Source organism: Bombus flavifrons, chromosome 14 (genome assembly GCF_040668555.2).
Source record: "Bombus flavifrons isolate JBK064 chromosome 14, iyBomFlav1_principal, whole genome shotgun sequence".
NCBI classification, from domain to species: Eukaryota; Metazoa; Arthropoda; class Insecta; order Hymenoptera; family Apidae; genus Bombus; species Bombus flavifrons.
Genome location: NC_138455.1, coordinates 6,987,691 through 7,008,003, shown reverse-complemented (window position 1 = coordinate 7,008,003; position 20,313 = coordinate 6,987,691). Strand labels below are relative to the sequence as shown.

The following is a 20,313-nucleotide window of genomic DNA, read 5'->3' as shown; positions in this document are numbered from 1 at the left end:
GATATTATAGAGTCCAATTAAAAAAAACGTAATTTATAGTTCTTCATATCGGTAAGCATTTTTTTTATTAAATTTTGAGACATTAGACATAGGGATTTGCACATATATTTCTAAATCTGTTTTCTCCCAGAAAATACAGAAACAGAAAATTTGATTTTTTCAGATACAGCAGAATGCTCCCTTAAATATCTCTAGAGATTAATTTTTAATTTACAATAGGATACCACCCAAAATATTAATAAAGATTAACTTTCAAAAATTTACAGAATATCTCCCCAAATGTTTATAGACGTTAATTTTTAACAATTTACGATAGAGAACGTTGTCAAATATTTATAAAGGTTAAGTTTTAATTTACAACAGAATGCTTCTCTGAATATTTATAGAAATTAATTTTCAATTTGCAGTAGAATTCTGTCTTATGCATTAACAGAGATAATGACCAAAAATTCACAATAGAACATCTCCTCAAATATTCGTAGATACTAATTTTTAAAAATTTACAATAAAGTACTCTCTTAAATATTTATAGAGATTTTTAATTTACAGTAGAATACTTAGTAGGGTAGGGTACTCCCTTAAATATTTCCCAAAATTTACTTTAATTATCATCGTCCTTTTGTGAATTTTAATTATTTACAAGTACGGGAAGATATCTCGTTATCTCAGTGGCTACCTCTCGTTCTTTATTGTTTCCGTGTCACGGCCCATTGCTGTAAATTTTTCAATAGCCACCTGTCAGCGGAATATGAAACAGCCTGTCAAACAAAGAACGTCGTCACTACTGTTTGGCAATGTGCCAGAAGCTCGTTGGAAAGCTGCTTTCCTTATCTCTGGTTCTCTGTTGCCTTCGTAAAAACTGGCCGAGAGCATCGAGTAGAAATGCGTCTACTACATATCATCGTTGCCACCACGCAGGTAAACGATGATCGAGTTTCCACGAAGATTTCTCTTCCGACTCCAGAGGAAATGGAATCTTCCGCTTCTATGGCTTTCGTGGATGATAGTATGGAAATGAAAAATATGAAAAATTACATGAGAACGTAATATTTCTGTCCGCATGCGTGGAATTGTCGTAATGCAGTAATACCAGAGCTACTCATGATTAAAGCTTGTTCCAAAGAAGTTAAAATGAAAAATATACGAATAGACTAAATTCATATACTTTGAAGAAAAATTATTTAAACGTCTAAAAATGCAACGTTTTAAATCCATTAAATCACCGTGGACAATTAAATAAATTAAAGCGAGTGCTACAATAAGCAGCTCTTCCCTCTCCAACTCGAAATTAAATCACTTTTTCAAATGCGCTATAGATTCGTAGTTAACTAATCCTCGTGATAATAAACTTTTGCACTTTTCAATACGAGATCCATACCTTTCTTTCTCTTCCGGAAAATACAATTTAAGCATTGTTTTCTTATTGGCTAAATTGTCATTTTCATTCGAACTATTCTGGTAGTTTTAGTGTTAATAAATGCAAAAGTTCTACGTCTTATGTTCCTCGCGCATTAACATAAATTTTTGTATTATTCATCGATTCGTCGACCTATTTCCATCAATATATCAAATTATTTTATTATTATCTTATCGTGCAGGTTCCTGAAAATTCAACAATTACTCTGTGTATCGGTGATTCTTTTAAATTACGAGTTTCCAGTATTGGGATTCGGAGACAGTGGCATTAAATCGTTTTCCCATCTACAATACGATCAATTTTCGTCGAAAGGACCTCGGTTTAGATGTCGTGCAGTGCGTAGTACTTGGGAAACACAGTGATCTCTCTTGAATTCGGTTAGGGGAGAAAAGCAAAGCGGCTTGTCGGAACTTCCCCAAAGCCTGGCCAAATAGATTCCAAAGTGGCTTTGATCGGTACTAAAACCTAAAAGGGGTATAGTTCTCATCGTTTTTCACTAGAAAAGATTATACTATTAACATGTTCACTGTTACACGAATTTGATATATTTCGTGCTGGGAGCCGCAATCAGTTCAAATACACCACACCATAATATCTTACTTTTGTGAATTATACGAAACTTTTTGAAATTTCTTTACCACTACATGATGAGACACGACTGTCGTGATTGTAATAGTAAAATTTGAAATCAATCCGAAAATCTACGTATATATAGTAATTAGACTGACAAGACATTTATCGGAAATATACGGTGGAAAATTAGTATACAGCATGAGTAATAGCCTTGAACGTACAATTAATGCTAAACATTTTCTCACTGTGTATTGTGGTTTATCAACTAAAGCGAGGAGTTGTTTGTCCAAGTACTTTGATGGTCTTTACGAAGTGTATGCTTCTTATAAATATCTTGTGATTTCTAGATACATTTTGAAACACCTTTCAAATTTTACCAATGTAATGTCGATAGTCGTATCTCATTACGGTACTAATGAAATTTTGGAAATGCTTCATATAATATGCACGTAGAAATTTTCTAGCGTTTCTTCACGAAATTCATCTTACCTTAATGTTGTAGAAAATTTAGTAAAATGCGGCTCACCGAAGTCATCGGGGGTTAAAAGGCTCATCGATTGATTTTTCCTTAAAACCTCTAATAAAAGTCATAGCGATTGCCTCTAATTTGACGATAAAACTAGAACTATTCCTCCCCTGAAAGCAATCGGAAGACTTTGTTCTGGCGGTCGAAGGACAAGTTACCTAAAGTGGAACATGCTAAATTCGATGATCGTTTGGCTCAATAACGAGGAATTCTTGGTAAAGTAGGTTAGTTTAGAAAGCGCGGCCCCACTTGGAAATAAAGTTGATACTGATCGAACGCGAAAATCGAGGATAGTGGACTATGCACATGTGAAATGGAACAACGTGGCATTGCACAATGATACTTTATGCGGCGAATGCCCGTCTTAGCGACTGAATTAGAATATTCCCCGAAATCTTACGAATGAAAATCTCAGTAATTTCTATTCATGGAAATGCTATTCAACGATTAACTGCCGCCAGAAAGTTCGTAACTCAGTTTGATGTCGTTCTGCCATGAACATACGATCGTCGTCATAGTTGTCCAAGTGTAACAGCGTTGAAATTGGTATATTAGCTTGGAAGTTTTGTCATTTAGAATCCATAAATTCCGCAGGTCGTAGCCAGGTGATTGAGATGTACTAATGTTTTAATCTTCGAAACACGATTCATAAGAAGTCGTATAGTACTGCTGGGTTCCTGCTATCGGGAACTTAACCAGTTAGCTGTTGCTAACTTGTTTGAAAACTTTGAAAATTGTGTAGCTAAAATGTGTCGCAATTTAAGCGACAATTTATTAATAAATTTTGTAAGCGATGACGAATATACTCGTCAAACGCAGAGTATGTGTTACTGTTTTAAAATGGGATTAAGTTGTAACGAAACGACTGTTTTACTTTTTAATTTTATTACTGACAGGGCTCGTTATGACACAAAATATTGCCATTTATTCGTGACGAGTATATTCGTCAGATAACAACAATCTGGTTAATCGATAAATTGTTTCGTAGCAATGTTACTTGTTGTGCAGTTTTGGATGTCGTTCGAAAGAAAAACTCATTTCTATATCGTTTTACACGATCGTCGTTATGCAAGATAGCTACGATGAAATTGGTATTTGTATTAGGTTGAAAGTTTTGTCATTTGCAACTTTGTTTCGAGATTCTATGAATTTTATACATTATGGGTAATTGAGATGGTAACCTTCGCAACACGATTCGCAAAAGGTCGAACAGTATCGCTGGATTTCTGCTATTAAAAATTTAATCGATAAATTGTTCTATAGTAGTTTCGTGTTATGCAGTCTTGGATGTCGTCAAATGGAAAAATTTAATTTAATATCGTTTACACAATCGTCGTTAAAATTAAGCAAGGCAATTGCGATGAAATTTCTATATTAAATCGATGGTTTTGTCATTTACAGTTTCATTTCGAGATACCATAAATTTCATAAATTATAGGCAATTAAGATGAATATATGTTTTAATAGTCGAAACATAATTTCTATAATTAATATCCATATAGGATAACTAATGATATATATTGGATGTATTATTTGCTATTTAAAATTTAATCAATGGATCGTTCTATGGTAATTCTCACTGTTGCGAAATTTTAGATAGCAAATAGAAAAATTTGTAATTTGAGACAGCTTTCAAAATCTCTTTTAAATAGGCAGCTAGTTAGTTTAAACCTTGATAATACCTTTTAACACGGAAACCATTCAAAATTGGGAATCAAGCGGTCGAAACACTAGAAGAATATTTCCATAACGAAAATGAAAAATTTAGCGACGATTGCAAGTAGACTGCAGATTTTTATGCAGTTTCATGCTTCTATCAACTTAAAACTAGAGAAATCGAACCTACATAAAGATCTACTTCTTCTATTAAATATTACACCAAATATTTCCAAATATTTTTTATATCTCTACACTTTTAAATTTTCCATAATAATAAAAATCCGTAGTTTAACTATAAGTAACGAGAAAACATTATATCGAAGGCTAATTAACAGAAATTTCATTTCATACAATTTCTTTCTTTCTTTCGAAAGAATAATGCCTTCCGACGAGCCAGTTATGTTCTCGATGAAAAAGAGCAAACTCCTCATTTGTTCTCTGTTCATCGGCAATCTTCGATGTTCCACACGTAAAAAGGAAGGTCGTCTTCCCCAGCCCCCGTCGTTACACGGTTCTCATTAAGGTGTTGTTTCTTCAGGCGCTTTCCGCTCTTTTCAACTTAACTAAAAACCTTGGCGAACCCTCCGAGGCGGCTTATAGTGTCAAATGTTGCAATCGACAATTTTAACGAGGCCGGCGGAAAATTAGCCGGGTTTCGACGTGGCTAGAACTATATGAAGGCGGGTCGCGACGAAGTAAGGCGTTGGGATCAAAGGCGAGAGGCGGAGTATACCAGTTGGAAAGTCACGATGGCAATTTTTCACGGACGACGCGACGCGTCGCAAGCATCGCAGATCTGTTTGGACGTCCGATAGTTTGGGCTACAAAGCGGATAGGGGATCGGCTCGAAAGTTTGGGATTAATCCGCAGAGGAATATGTATCCGGTTTGCGACATTGGCTTCGATCCAACTTGCTGCGATAAAAACGAACGATTGTGCAACCTATCCTTCCGTTCCACCTTGTATCTCGCCTCGTGCTTTATATTCGTCTGATAAGAGACAACCAGCCGTTGTCGTAAATAAAAGATGAAATCCTCCGGATACGAATGCGTGTTCCAACGTTATTTTTGCAAAAGGAATTGTTGCCGCTAGCGCGGTTTCCTCCCATCACCACGGCCGCCTTTACGCGTTTACTTTTACTACTGAAAGTAAGTAGTAAAACCTGTGATTCAGGCTGAGGAATTTTTTGTCGTTCTTGGTAATATCAATCTGTGATACTTTGAAGCGAGACAAAGGTGTATACGAATGTATGTATACGTAGCTTTTATGAATGTATCATGTGTGTTATGTAAAACATTTTGATATTACCGATCCGATTATCCGGCGATTATATTTGTAGATTTTGCAACGAATCTGAAATTGTACGTGGTTGTTCATATAGCAAAGATGCAAGGATATATTTTACCGATGTTACAAACGTATTTAAAGGGTTAGGAGAATCGTCATGGTGTAACTCGCTGCTATTTTCCATAAAACAGAGTGTTCTGTATTTATTGTTGTAAAATATTCATGATATTTTTTCGGATAATGAAATGATATTCTTAGCAGTCGAAACGCGTTATTGGAAGCAAACTCCCAAAACCTTCACTCTCATCATTATGATTTTTAGATTGTCTATTATCCATTGCGTCAGGAAACCTCGATATTCGGTGGAAGCATCTTTGGTACTTGTTACAAGCTTAAGGTAGCTGTTCATGCTGTATATTAATTTGTTTACTCGATTTTATTTGTACGATTGCAGTAACTATGTTGTAATCTACATATATACAATTAATTGGATTGGTTTGAAATTTGTCAAACATAATCGTGAAAATCATGTCTCAATAGAGAAATTTTCCATAACGTGTTCAAATACTTCCGAGTATAAATGTTTCGTAACTTGTATGTACATTTTGATTTGAAATCTGTTCAACGTCGTAATAGCGTGTCCGAGTACAATGCCAATGAAATTTTAAAAAGCTTTCGCGTAACGCACACAATACCGTTGTGGATTTATCTGTAGCCGAGGTTTCCTTTACAATCTACAATCTGTTCGTAGACTCGTCTCGTGTGTGGCAGCGTTGCAGTCATTGATTAAAGAGCACCAGCTCTGTGTGACCAAGGACAGAGATCGATTTCACGAGTGTTTCATGATTCTCTCTTACTCTCTTCGCCTTAGCACACGTTTCATGTGCACCTTCGATCCATAAAACTTTACGAGCCACCTAAAAATAGATAAAACGAGTTAACTGCGGGAAATGAAGCCGTCCGTGTCGCGTTTTGAATCGCGAGATACGATCACTCGTATAAGTTTAACGAGTCGCATTCGATATCGTCGCCACTAAAAACTTTTCCTCTCCTTCTGTCTTTCTCGTTATTTCCATACACGAGTTTCGCAACGACGATTTCCTACCGCGATTTCTAATAACGGCAGATGTTTCAAATCCGCGTCTCGTCGTATTTCACACGTCACTGCGACGCTTTTACAGCGCGGCACGCGTGTAATTTTGATTCATGGCATGTTAATGGAGAGGCGAAGAGGGTGAAAAGTGAAGTTTCTGAGATTGCTCGGCAGCTGCAGCCTTCTCGAACGTACACGGCCACGCTGAATTCGTTGAACGCACGCTTTGCTTAACAGTGCCGAAAGGGCAGATGCAAGCAAAGTGATCAGAAGAGTAACAAACACTATCTCGTTGCTCGAAACCGTTTGAACTTTCAAAAATTGTAATTTTCCAACGAAAGTTACTCGCTTCCAAAAATTTCCCTTGCAAATGATAATAACTTATTTCGCGAAACAATTTCGAAGCCGCGTTGCAATAGCAGTTTTTCCAATTTACCGTAGCGTTACGGATGGTGGAATTTACCTTTGAATTAGTAAATTGCAAGCTCGCCTTTCATATCCAGATTGTAAATGTTCGTGTAAATTTATACCTTTATGAACGAAGGTTTCTTTCATCTGCCGAATAAAATGTTAAACAATTTTGATAAAAATTGAATTAATAAAATAAAAATGTAAATTTAAGTAAAATATTTAAAAAATAATAAAATATTTAAATCTTTTCACCTTAAAATTTTCCATAAATTCATAAATATCTGCACTTACATCTACTTATTTCGTCGATTCGAACTGTATGTAATGCAAAGTTATCAGCGCTATTGTCATTTTTCTGGCACAGATAGATCAGGTAGACGTCATCGTTACAGCAAACTCGATTGATTAATAATTAATTAGCGCGCATATCTCTTTCCTGGGTTACCTTCGATTAAAATTCTTATTAACGAACTCGTTGAAAGCGCTTAACAAGAGCATATTGCGATCTATTTCGGTCCTGCTTGGCACGCAACTTTAAGTCGCGAATTATGGATCTGTGTAACGTTCGTCGGCGAACTGCAAGGTAAAAATTTCTTCATTAAAGGCAAAATAAAACGTGACAAGATGCTAATTATAATATCGACCCCGCATGCACTAATTCAATTAAGGCGAATCGTAGAACAAAGCTTGGGATATCGCGTTTAATCTTGCTGATAGTTTCCTTCATAAATTTATTTGCGTGTAAAACGTCTCGTTAAAAAGTTTAATTAAGGTTTGATAGCGCGTCGCAAAAGTATTTGTATAATCAGGAATTGTTTGGACTATCGTTCTTTGTGAAAACAACAGATGAGTTTCGATATAATTTTAATTAAACACGCTTGATATTGTTAATGTGTAGCATCTTCCTTCTACACCACAGTCTTTCGTTTTAATAAATATTTGTTGCTGTGTAGTTAAAGTTTCGTGTTAACAAGTACCAATTCACGTTTAATTAGTTCAAGTAAGAAATACCAATTTATGTTTAATTAGTTCGAGTAACAAGTGCCAGTTTATGTTTGATTTTAGTGGAAGTAACTTCGATTTTGTTTGAAACTTCAAGTTGTATCATATTCTTGTCGTCGAGTTAACAAAGTAGGATAAAAGTAACGGCAGATGAAGTTTTAGAATTATCCAAATTACAGGATAATTAACGTAACTGATCTCGGACAGAATATCGTGGAAATCTTCTTCATAAAAATAGCAATTTGTCGTAGCAGTTTCTCATAGAAATTTTTATAGATTTACAGTTCGCATATCTTTCCTGGTTCAAATAATTTTTCTCTCGCGTTATCAATTTTTCCATATCCTTTATTATATATGTGTATTTTATCATCTGTATAGCTAGAGTGTGAAAATTTATCAAGTATACTTGAGCGCGGCTAATTAGCCGTGGTTTAATTAGCGAGGCCAAGTGGAAAAAAATAATCGGTAGCATATTATTCTACGTGTGAAAATAAATGAACGTGGAATAAAATCTGTTCATAAAGCGTTTTGATTTCGTGAAAAGAAAATTCGAAAATTTCTCATACGCGTGTACCAAACCGATTATTAACTTAACGCGAACGAACTCAATTTTCTTGAAAATGCAGTCTCAAGTGGAAAAATTTCACTCTTCGTTTTCCACTTATTTTCGCACGTGTAATAATCACCTTTTGATTGCTTATTCCTGCCTAGTCGCTAACTAGCCAAATTCACATACAGTAGGGCCTCCTTTATCCGCACTAATAGGCAGACAAAATTGTTCGGATAATAGAATTTTCGGATAATAGAACAATCGCTTTTCCCATGTGAAATGTCATTTCTTCAAATACAAATTAACATTAATTGACAGATTCTTTCAATATTTACGGATTCCATATCTTCTTTCCTGCTATTATTTTTTTTATTTATAACTATTATTAATTATGTTATTGTTTCAATAGTTATTGTTTAGATTAGCATTGAAATTCACTTGATCGAATAAGAGAAAGAATACGCTGCATACGAACTGTAATAAAATATGTACATATTTTACAAACGTATCTTTTAAGGAGAAATATAATATTCGGATAACAGAGCATTTGGATGATACGACACTCGGATATCGGTGTTAGGATAACGATGGGTGTTTGCATAAACAAGTGTTGTACTGTATATCAAAGAAATTTCCAAAGTCAGCTTCCTGGAGAACTAAACCTCGAACGATATAATTTTATCCTATATCTCTTTCTTTTTTTCACAAGGAATCATTTGCCACCCGCTTGACATATCATTCGGCCACACCCTGTGTCATAATTTTTGGTCATCTTACGAATTCTGTACTTCAAACGTCGCTAGCTCTGTTGTTAAATTTTATCCTCCAACGACGATACTTCACATTCATTAATCAGTTAGTTGTGTTTGACGAGTATACTCGTCACGAAGAAATGACAATATTTTGTGTTATGACGAGTATACTCGTCATGCCGTTTAAATGGCAATTTAGTAATTGCAGTAATAAAATAAAATAACAAAACAGCCATACCATTACAACATAATTGTAACAGCCACGCGTACTCTGTGTTTGACGAGTATACTCGTTATCGTTTGCTTTTTGCGATACGTTGTAGGCACACGCTTTTCAAAGAGATCGCAACAGCTAACTGGTTAATAATACAAAGTCCGAACTACCGACATTTCTTTCCCTCGACGGTTACTTTTTATTTCTGTGTATTGGAACTTGGTCGCGAATCTCCGATCTAGACGATGAAATTTCTCAGAAACAAGCTGATGTCCGCCGGCCGTCTCGTATGGAATGTTACGGCGTATGTTGCCTCTTGCGGCCAGGAGCTCTGTCCTGCGAGGATTCCATTAATTTCGGTCGAGGTTACCGATGAGACTCGTCCTGAATAGTTTCCAGGAATCGCGACGTCCGAGGATGCGGTGCAATCTCCTGACAGAATTCGGCCTGCCACGCGAAATTCCCTGAATGATTTGCCACCGATTAATCAGACTCGCCGTGCAACGATTCGATTATTTAAGTAATTTGAGCCTCGCGTTGCTCCCTATCGCGTTCGCGTTTACGGATCGATCGATCAAAGCGGCGACGTTAATTGAGGTGCACGACCATCGCGTTTAACGCGAATGAATGGGGAAAAGGGCTCGTCAGATAGAATTGTGAATACATTATATAGTATAGGAAGTTTTAGGTACAGTTTCCTTTTAAATAAATAGCTTAAAGTGCTTGAAAGAATTAAAAAGTGAATTATTAAACATTTTTATTATATATACTATTGTTATTATTATTATTATTATTATTATATATAAAAGGGCGATAAATTTAATTTCGACAATGAGGATATATTCCGATTTTGAAAATATTTCAAGTAGCACGGTTTTTCTTTTTTATAAATAGGAGAGTTCAGTGATAATAGATATTCAGTAATAATTAATATAAAAGTATATTTAAATAATAGAAAATACACTGGGTGATAATATTAATTTTGACTTTATTTGTACCTTTAAATTTTGGCTTTAACAATTTTATTTTTAAATGCTATAATAGTTTCAATATCTATTTTGTTTACCATTGACAGCTTTCGTCATGCAAATATTAAATTTACAAAAAGGGCGTATGAAGACCACGAAGAAAGAATAGGACGATTGGTTGGCATACAAATTGTTGAATTTGTCAGATATTTTTTAATAGACTTACCTCTTCAGACTTGGCAGGTTTTCTTCATTTTCAATTACGTTATATAACAATTATTTCATTTAATCACGAAGCGACATTAAAATTCGAAAATCAAGAAAAATGGACTTAGCATGTTTTTCTTCTTCGATTTTCATATACGACGAAGAGCTTATGTCAGTCGATGATTTAACGATTCTTAGGAAATTTATCGGAGAACGATCTCAGCTACCTGACAGTTAATTAAGTCCTTCATTATTCCACAGATTGTGATAGCTCTTGTTTAAAATGGTTTTGTTTGAGACAAAAGACAGAGATTTAACGGGTGGTTGACTTTCTTAGACAATTATACTTCTTCGTTTCGTTCGACTCAATTATGGTTAAGCCGTGTTAGAGGTAACCGGATTTCAAACTTTATTAATTTTCACGCAAATTTGTCTCTACGAAGCAAGAACGATCAGAGTCAGCTAATTCTCACGATCTGGCAGAATTTCCAGAGGCGAACAAAATTCGAAGGACTCGAAGTTCTCTGTCTTCTTACCTCCATTTGTTACGAATCCTCTCGTTGGGCCATTGGGAACTGGTTCGAGTTCGTAGAATATGGCAGATTCGCATTAGGCTGTTGCATGTGAAACGTAGTTCTTTAAAAGTCAAACTCTGTAATTTCCATATCGTTCGATACACTTTGCCGGGAAATAATTTGTTGATTTGTGAAAGTTATTAATTGTTAAATTAAAAAATTCTTAGAATATCACCGATTCTTCGTTTGTATCTTCTTATAGAATGATTAATTAGATATTAAAAGTTTGTCGCGATAGAAGAGAGGACATCTTCAACTTTCTCCAAATGGTAAATTTATATTTTCAATCAATATAAATTGAAACTGGTAGAGAAAAGTGATGATGTCCCAAATACTGTTCTTTTTACTTTGTCATTTACTATTATTTATGCCATCTTCTTACAATAAATAAACCTATGGAAATGAGTCACTCGTTTGTCGAGAATCGAACGTTAGTCGCGCGCGCGTAGTGAAATTGAAAAATTAACAGACGCTGCAAAAGTTAATCAGTTCGACTTTTGGATAATTCACGTAAGAAAATCGTTAGAATATTTTGACCATTCAAAATTTCCTGACACTGAATATACTCGATTTATAGAATATATTAAACTAAATTTCTATACCTAAAATCGGAAGTTATATTTTGTCAAGAAGGAAGTTCATTTTCCAGTCGATTCTTGCAACAACAACTTTGCAAGTTAAGAAGATTCTGCTGGAAATTTATCGGAAGGAGTTTGAGTGTCGCGAACGGCAGGAAATGTGCTGATACGAAAGGCCAGAACATCGCCGGTCGTCTCGAATCCCCGACTTTCCAGATTATCATAATACCACGTATGTATTTTTCACGATCAGCCTAATGTTTCTATCTAATTCTTTCAGAAGCGCGAAGCTCGCGCGTGAAATGTGTAACACTGTGACAAGTAAATCCTCGTAAATCAATCCTCTGTTTACACCAGTTCCTCGCTGTTAATCCTCGGTTCCAAAAGCCGGAAACGAAGCCACGGTAACGTCACTATGATGAATGTTGACCAAACCTCTCCAAATCTGCACCTTTATTTGGTTCACGGATTCCATCACGAAAAGGCAATTAAATCACTAGACAGGACTCGCGGTTTGCCCGAGAGAATCCTCTCTTCTAGGGTCTTCCATTTCGAGAAAGTACCGCCATTCAAAGGAAACTTGGAGTTTGCACATTTTCAAATGTCTCAATTGCAACTCGTCTGTAAGTTCAGTTTGTTTTAGCATCCACTTTCGTCGTTATACGAAGATCCTTTCTTTCTTTTTATTAGTTATTCGTTCATGATCTTGGAAACTTATGTCAATGTCGGTAACAGGATTTCGTTACAGTCGACTTTTAAATGCTACACGTGGAACACTTCAATTGTAGTTCTTCCATAAGTTCAGTCTGTTTTAAAATACCATTTTTATCGTTATGCGGAGGTTCTGTTCCTTCATTTACGTTGGCAAGCTAATCGTTCATCTCCAACTTGAGAATTAAAGCTTTAATGATAGTTTCGTTAGAATTAATTTTCAAATATTAGATTTGAAACATCTGAATTACAGTTCTTCTATATCGATCTACGAGCTTTGTTCAGAATATTTTACCTCCACTTTTATTTTATACCAAAATACTTCTCTTCCTTTTTTGTATTAGTAAGTTACTCGTTTACGATCTTCTAAAATCTATGCCACCTGTACCGTTAGTTTTATCGTATTCTGTTTTTAAATATTAAACTGGAAAAGTCTCTATCGCAGTTGTTACACAAGGTCGAATTATTTTAGACTTTTATCGTGACAAGTAAATTATTGATGTTCCATGCTGGCGAATCATTCGTTTACGATGTCGAAGATTTATCACAAATAGCTTTCAAATATTCTTCGTGAATTTTCCAGAGGAATACTCATTACTTACATAGTTTTTTCATGAAAACAAAAAACGTAGCTTTGCTATATTAAAAAATCTTAATATCTGACGAATATCAGAAAACTGCAATCTCACGGTTCTCCCAGTCGCTTTCTTTAGAATCGTTATTCTTCATTAAGCGTCTTCCTCGTGTGCTTTATAGCTTCACGAGGTTCACTTCCACGAGTCGGCAGTTCGCAAATTTACATACACCATAGCTCACAAGTATCCAGCTGCTTTCTTTGATTTGCAGTCGCGATGAATAAATACTACTAAATGTGTCTCGATTAAATTGCAAATTTATTACTAAGATCAATATTTGTCAGTTACTTTCTAATCGATAAATTGAAATTGTAGAAATTAAATTATACAATATCAGTTAATAGCGTATAATAATTAATTGGACGATCAGTTTACCTGACGTGATTTAGATATCGCTGCTTGAATTAATCACGTTGCTCTTTCGATTATTTAGTCTAATTTAGAAGTTTTCTTATCTTCGCGTTAAATGTAGCTCCGATATAGAGAACTTTTCAAGCAGATAATAAAACAGCCCTATAGCGTCTAACACCTACGAGTGCCATTTTCGTTCTTCCATATTACCTTTATCCCATCGTCATACTTTTATCGGAGAGTAACAAAAAATAACACAAGTGCGGACGTTTATTCACAATAATGTAATAAAATAGTAAAGTCGATAATAATAATACGATCAAATGATACAAAATTACGAGAAATCTGAACATGCGAAAATATTCAAAATACGAAAAATGAGATGACCGTTTTAATATTTAAACGAATGAAGCAAACTTTTATTCAGATTTTCTTTTCGCATTGTGATCTGTAAATGATTCTTTTTAATTGCTTGCATAGAAATATAAATTTGCATAAAGACCCACGCGATGTACATTAATATGAAAAAATAACATGAAATTAATATGAAATAAGAATTAGCTTTTCGAATATCTTCTACAATCAATGGAAAGCTCGTACCGTTTTTCCGACCAAACCGAGGGACGTGTTTTCTCCTTTATACGCATATTGTTCCTAATTAGCGTATGCAACATTCCTTTCGATAATTTTTCCCCATCTCTGTAATAACTTCGTTATTAACCATCGGCGTGGAATTGCTTAATCTTCCGAGAGAAAGGGACGTTTCAATTCGTTTCTCCAGTCTTCCATAGAAGACAAGTTCTTATCGTTGGAGTAGTTTCGTAACGAGCGGAATAAATGGTAGTCCGAGCGTGCAATATCGGGTGAATATGGCAGATGCGGTAGAACGTCCCAACCAAGTTGCACCAATTTTTGTCGTGTAACGACTGGCACGTGTGGTCTTTCGTTGTCTTGTTGGTGAACCACGTTTGAACTCGTGCCAGGCCAACGAGGAGCAAGTACTTTCGAAAATGCTTGTTCTACGCTCTACAGTTGGTTGTTAATTAATCAACGATATCAGGTTAGAACAATTAAATTGAGCGTAAGGAGCCATTGTTTAAACTCAGTTCCATTTGGCTGCAAAAGAACGGGACGAACTTTCTGTCCAACCAAATATAATATATCGAATCGTTGTTCTCAGATCGGATTTTTACAGCTCATTAACCTGCTACATCAAGTCCTTTATCATCCACAGCGTTGAAATATTAACGTCATTCTCTTAAACGGGTAAATGTAACTGGAAATGTCGGTCGAGCACGCAATAAACTATTAAGTATGAAGCGGCTAGATGTATCGGACCGGATCGATAGGAAATACCTAGTCGTCGGGTGGAAAAGCGATTCAGGAAATGCTTATTATTCACCCTGCTTCGGGTCTCGTTTTTAGCTTCGTGTCAACGTCCCGACGTTTTATTTTCGCTCGACATATCGCCGGGCAAAATTGCACGCCAAAGAAAACAGTCGGCAGACTCACGTGTATTTTTAACGAGACCGAATAACGAGGGACGTAGACAGTCTGTTTGAAAAGTAACGAGATTGCCGATAATTAATTTAAACACCGATCTGTTAGACTGTGAATTTTGATGCGTTTCTGGGAAAATGGTGCAACAGAGAATGCACGTAATATGCAAAAATACGGTGGCGCGATAAAAAGAAGTTCATAAAATAAGGAGTATAAAAAGACAGCGTGATTTTACAAAATGAGTTTATGTTTAATAACAACGACGAATAAATATAATATAAATACGTGTGACACGGAAAAAATGACTGTTATTAGTACGGTAAAAAATTGTTGGTACGAAAGTTAGCAAAATTCACAGCGTGTCAATATTTTCTCTTATCTGTATGTAAAATACTCAAAACAGTGAACTTATTAGAATATTTAGCAGATAAAAGAAATTCTTGCTCGGTTTGCATTTCTGTAGTACAGTGGTTAGGAAAATATGAATTTGCATAAAAATATCCAGGTTGTAATAATTATATTTGTAGAAACATTGTTCGTTTTATTCCTCAAATATTGATGCAATCCTAGGAACGATTAGCTAATAAAGAAGTAGAAATTCTACAAATTGTGAAAGTAGATAGGGTTGTTCATGGTCAGGCGCAGGAGTAGACGTGATTAGTTCTATTACGTTGCACTGTTATATCCTCTTAAAATAAATTAGTTACAACGTTGGCAAATGCTCAAATAAAAACCAGTAAATGAACAGAGTTGTGAAAATTTGCTTTTCGAATCGTTTCGAGTATTTTTATCATCTACATATTTATCTACATGTATGCTTGCGATGTCTTTACTACGATTTTTTTATTGGAGCGTTCGAGCCTCGAATATGGACAGTAATTACAGAAAACCGCAATCAAATAAACATAGCGAATGAGCGAGCATTGCTGTTCGCTTTTCAGCCAAATATTCACGTACACAATCGTGCCAGGATGAGCAAATGCATTACCATGCAACAGAAGCCAGCTGTACTAAGATATTATCAGCCTAATCGTTATCACTTGTATGGAATATACGTCCATGAAATATCAGCATTTGTACGTGCAAACAAATTGTACGTTCAAAAACGATAAGAAAATGTTAGTATCCGAATATGTGGAAAAATAAGTCTGAGAAGGATGATAAAAATTTGCACATACCGTTTGCATGATTTAAAAATTATAAAATAAAAAAAATATAAATAAAATTATAAAAATTTAAACAAAAATATATATGTGTCACTATTTTTCGGACAAGCTGTACAGTCAGATTTCAAAGATGAGAAAGCGTTGACGGAAAGTTAACTCGTAGTACGCACGAGTGCTCGCTGAAGAGATACGCAAAGAGAATTCGCTGAAGAGAAATGTAAAGAGAATTCGTTTAAGAGGATTCATGCAAATTTCTTGAGCTTCTACGATGTGTAGAGACACATAAGAATATAGAGAAGTATCGCGACGAGTGAAATTCGTGAAATGTTAAGCTAACTTGTCGCGTGTTGCGTGGGTGCATTGTTCTTTTCTAATTCAACGTGTTCATCGTCCCTCGGTTCCATCGAAATAATTGTTCTCCTTCGTAGACAATGACGAGCTTCAACGTCGTCATCGTTCTGGAAGTAGAAGTTATAAATTGTTTTGCTGCCGTCCGATCGTCGTTATTGCGGAAAATGTTTTACTGACATTACCCGCGTCCTGACTTAGTGTCCTTTTATATCTTCATATTCTCTCATGAAGCTCGGCGAATATTTTCCTCGCCACGGTCACTGGCGAGGTTCATTTTGACACCGCACATCACAAAATAGCGGCGATTTGGGACGAACGATTTAGTAGACTGGGAAAGTCTCCAGACTTGAGGTTGCAGCTTACAGCAGCTTACATCGCAAATCTTTGAAGCGCGTTAAAAAAAGAATCGAGAGAAGAGGAGAAAAAATGGGATAGACGTAGGAAATTTTATATTATTCATATATTGGTCTACAGTTATGTTGGAATTATTAAAAGTATTAATCATATTGTTGAAATATTGATCAATATTATTCGAAAAGTGTATCCAGGGACAAAAGGGCAGAAATAAAGAAACGAGCAGGACAAGTGTGGAAAATTAATTGTATTATTAAAATATTGATTCATATTATTCGTAAAACTTTCACAAGTTTTTAGGAAGACTTTTAAGTATAAGCGTAGAAAATTGTATATTGTCAACATGTACGTTGACATAAATCACTGGTTCCCTTTGTGATATCGAAATTGTCAATAAATTTAATTAAAATTCGTAAGAGTTTCAACATTTTCAATAGGCGAGCGAGGAGAAAGGAGAAATAAACAGAACATCTGCAGAAATTTTTATATTATCACTATATTGACTGTTGTAGGTCGCATGCATATGCAAGTATGTTTACGTGATGTCAGAATTATTAATAATATTAATTACACTTTCTGTTATCAGTGTCACGTACATACGACGCTTTATAATTAATTTACAGAACATAGTTTGGTTTTAATCTATCATAATTTTAATGTACCTTTCAATATACATATTTAATATATTATAATGCGAGCCTTTTAATATACATGAAATTTTCAACGCCGTCAATGCTGTACATGAACAATTTTATTTTTAATGAGACGAGTATGTTGATAATACAATGCACCATGTTGGAATGAGCGACAGTATTCCGATGCTGCGCCAATCAACATGTAAATTAGTAACTGATAATTACATTTCTCTATTTTTGGTGAAAAGATTAGATTATACGATGCTTTACTCATCAATAATTTTATTTTATTGATAAATTTCTATAGAAAACAATTCAATTCCCAAAGCATAAAATTCTCTGTTTCATACAATACCCAACACACGTATCTTCTATGTAATAATATCCACACATTTTCCCTCTCTTATTTCACGGAATTTTTTACTCGTACGGAACAAGTTATACAGACACACATCCTCTGAAAATATTTGATCGTGTTCAAAATTCTAGATGATCACACGTGACTCCGCGCATCGCTAACACTCGACACTTAATTTGTGATGTTCCAAATGTTCTACGTTCAAATATTTCAAATGTTCCAAGTGGGTAATATTACAAATGGAAAATATTCCAAATGGAAAGAATTCGAAAATTCCCTGTATGAGGATTATTAACATTTTGAAACTTTCAAAACTTTTATTTTTTCATCAACTGTTGGTTCGTTACTTTCTGAATGAACTCATTACATTTTTCTCTTTTAGTATTACTACTACAATAAATGTTCCTGCCAAAGATCGTAATTGCTCTTTAGTTCGCTGTAAACATTCCAAATATCGCAAAATTTCCTGTCTCTACACGACGACCATTAACATTTCTAAAACTTATGCTTTCACCAATCGTTCGATGAATAATTCTACACGAACTCGCTTCTTCTAGCCTGCTGTTATTATAATTGATCTTCCTGTTGTTTGTGACAACAAATCGCAATTGCTCTTTATTTCGTCGTAAGCGCCGAAACACGTATTATTACGTTCACCCGCGGTCCAAGTAGAAATTGTCCGGGTCGTGTTTTCCCCGAAACGCTAAGCACCGAGAAGCTAATACCTTTTTGACTTCTTGACACAATGACAGAGAAACTGTTTCCGCAGGGAAGTTGCACGAGCTCGATGCGTTTCCACGACTCCGTAACGAGTGTGTTGTATCTGAAAGCACTCTGCACTTCAAAGTGGCTACGAAAATGCCGGAGTCAACAGATCTTCCTGTTCTCGTATTGAAACAGCAATGTTGAACGTCAGCTGGTTCCTCGCGACGAAAGTAAACTCCTTCTTTTCTCTGCCAGCGATCGAATTTACCTGTGAGATTGACTTTTTAACGATCTGTTTGTTCAGGTTTTCGTGAAAAAATAATGAGATTCTGTGATGATAAGTTTCTTTTGAATTCAAGTCCCTCTTTTTATTTTTATTGCTATTTAATATCCACGATCTTTGATTACTTATTCAGCTTGCACATTTCATAAAAGAGTTCAAATTTAATACAGCGATAATCAATCAAATTTATTCCTGCCCAATAATCCACAAACTAATAATGTCTGTGAACTGGCAAGTTACAAATTACAGATTATGGACATCCACTATACACATTCTTCATTTAGGCCGAACAGGATAATCAGTGAACTTGTAATTTGTAGAATCTATTTGTGGAACTTCCTTTATTCTATTATTACCAATGTGCCGGTGTTGTACAAAAGAATTTCTAGTAGACTTGTAAAATTCCGCTAATTATATTAGCTGAATTATAGAAAATACTTTTCTTTTGTCGAATCTTGCAATTAGGTACACGTTCTCTTGGAGATTTCCAACAATCTGATGGTCACGAATACGAGTACGCGATACGCGAAACTATTCACCGCGATATTTAGAAGATGAAACAATCCATTTTTCTTTGCTTACGTTAACGAAAGTACGAGGTTGCATAAACGTTGGCGATCTAGTCATAAAATTTCTTACGGCCTCTGTATCTTACGGAACTTTGTTGCATTTATCGTCTATACATCTTTCAACTGTGTCACATAAATTCGTTTTAATCGCCACGTAGCATCAAAACTATAAAACCAGCAAAGATAAATTTATTGTATTTCATCGGAAATTTCATCGCTTATAAAAATAAGAGCGAAGAAACATTGGTAACAAGAAAAGTTCGAAACTTTTCATCCAGTTGTAAGGGGAGGCTCCGCGGAGAAAAATCGAAAAGATAAGATTGCTCTTTCGAGAACGGTGGGAAATAATTTTTGTCGTGCTCGCCTCCCTCGACAAGCAACAATTAAATTGCACCCAGCTGATATAAACGTTTTTCGACCAAGAACTGGTGCAGCAAAGTGCATCCATTATTGAAAAGTGATGCCAGCTGAATGCAATGGTTGCATGAACATCGTAAAGTTTGCCGCGATCAAAGGATCGATAGACACCACGCCTATTCTCTCGGTACACAATAGGAAAGGTCATGGTTTATCTCGGCCACGCTAATTAGCGAACCGAACATTTGCTTATGTTACAGCCGATCGTTTCGAACGATAATTCACCAACTTTCCGGCTAAGCCTAAAACTTCGCCAGAATTTCGTTCGGCACGAGATCTTTCCACGAAACAGTTTGCAACAGAAACTTTGCCCATTGGTTCAGCTCTTTTTCTAGGAAATTACCGCGATAGCTAAATTAGGTATTTCGTTGGTTCCGAGAACTGGGCCTCGGAATTCGCCATATATCGAGATATATATTCCATATTCTCCAGTTTAATCCGTTTTAATTCCTCGAGCTGTTACATC

At 35.4% G+C, this 20,313-nt stretch overlaps 1 protein-coding gene across 6 annotated transcripts in view; it reads left to right on the top strand.

The window, feature by feature from the left end:
* Positions 1-20,313, top strand: part of wake (ankyrin repeat and fibronectin type III domain containing protein wide awake) — a 204,317-nt gene that overhangs the window by 18,847 nt on the left and 165,157 nt on the right. Inside the window, exon 2 of one of the 6 annotated variants that reach the window (XM_069127203.1) lies at positions 11,884-12,044. The exons of the other annotated variants lie outside the window; for them this stretch is intronic. The gene's annotated coding sequence lies outside the window, so the exon portion shown is untranslated. The remainder of the gene's footprint in view (positions 1-11,883; positions 12,045-20,313) is intronic. 6 annotated transcript variants of the gene reach the window in all.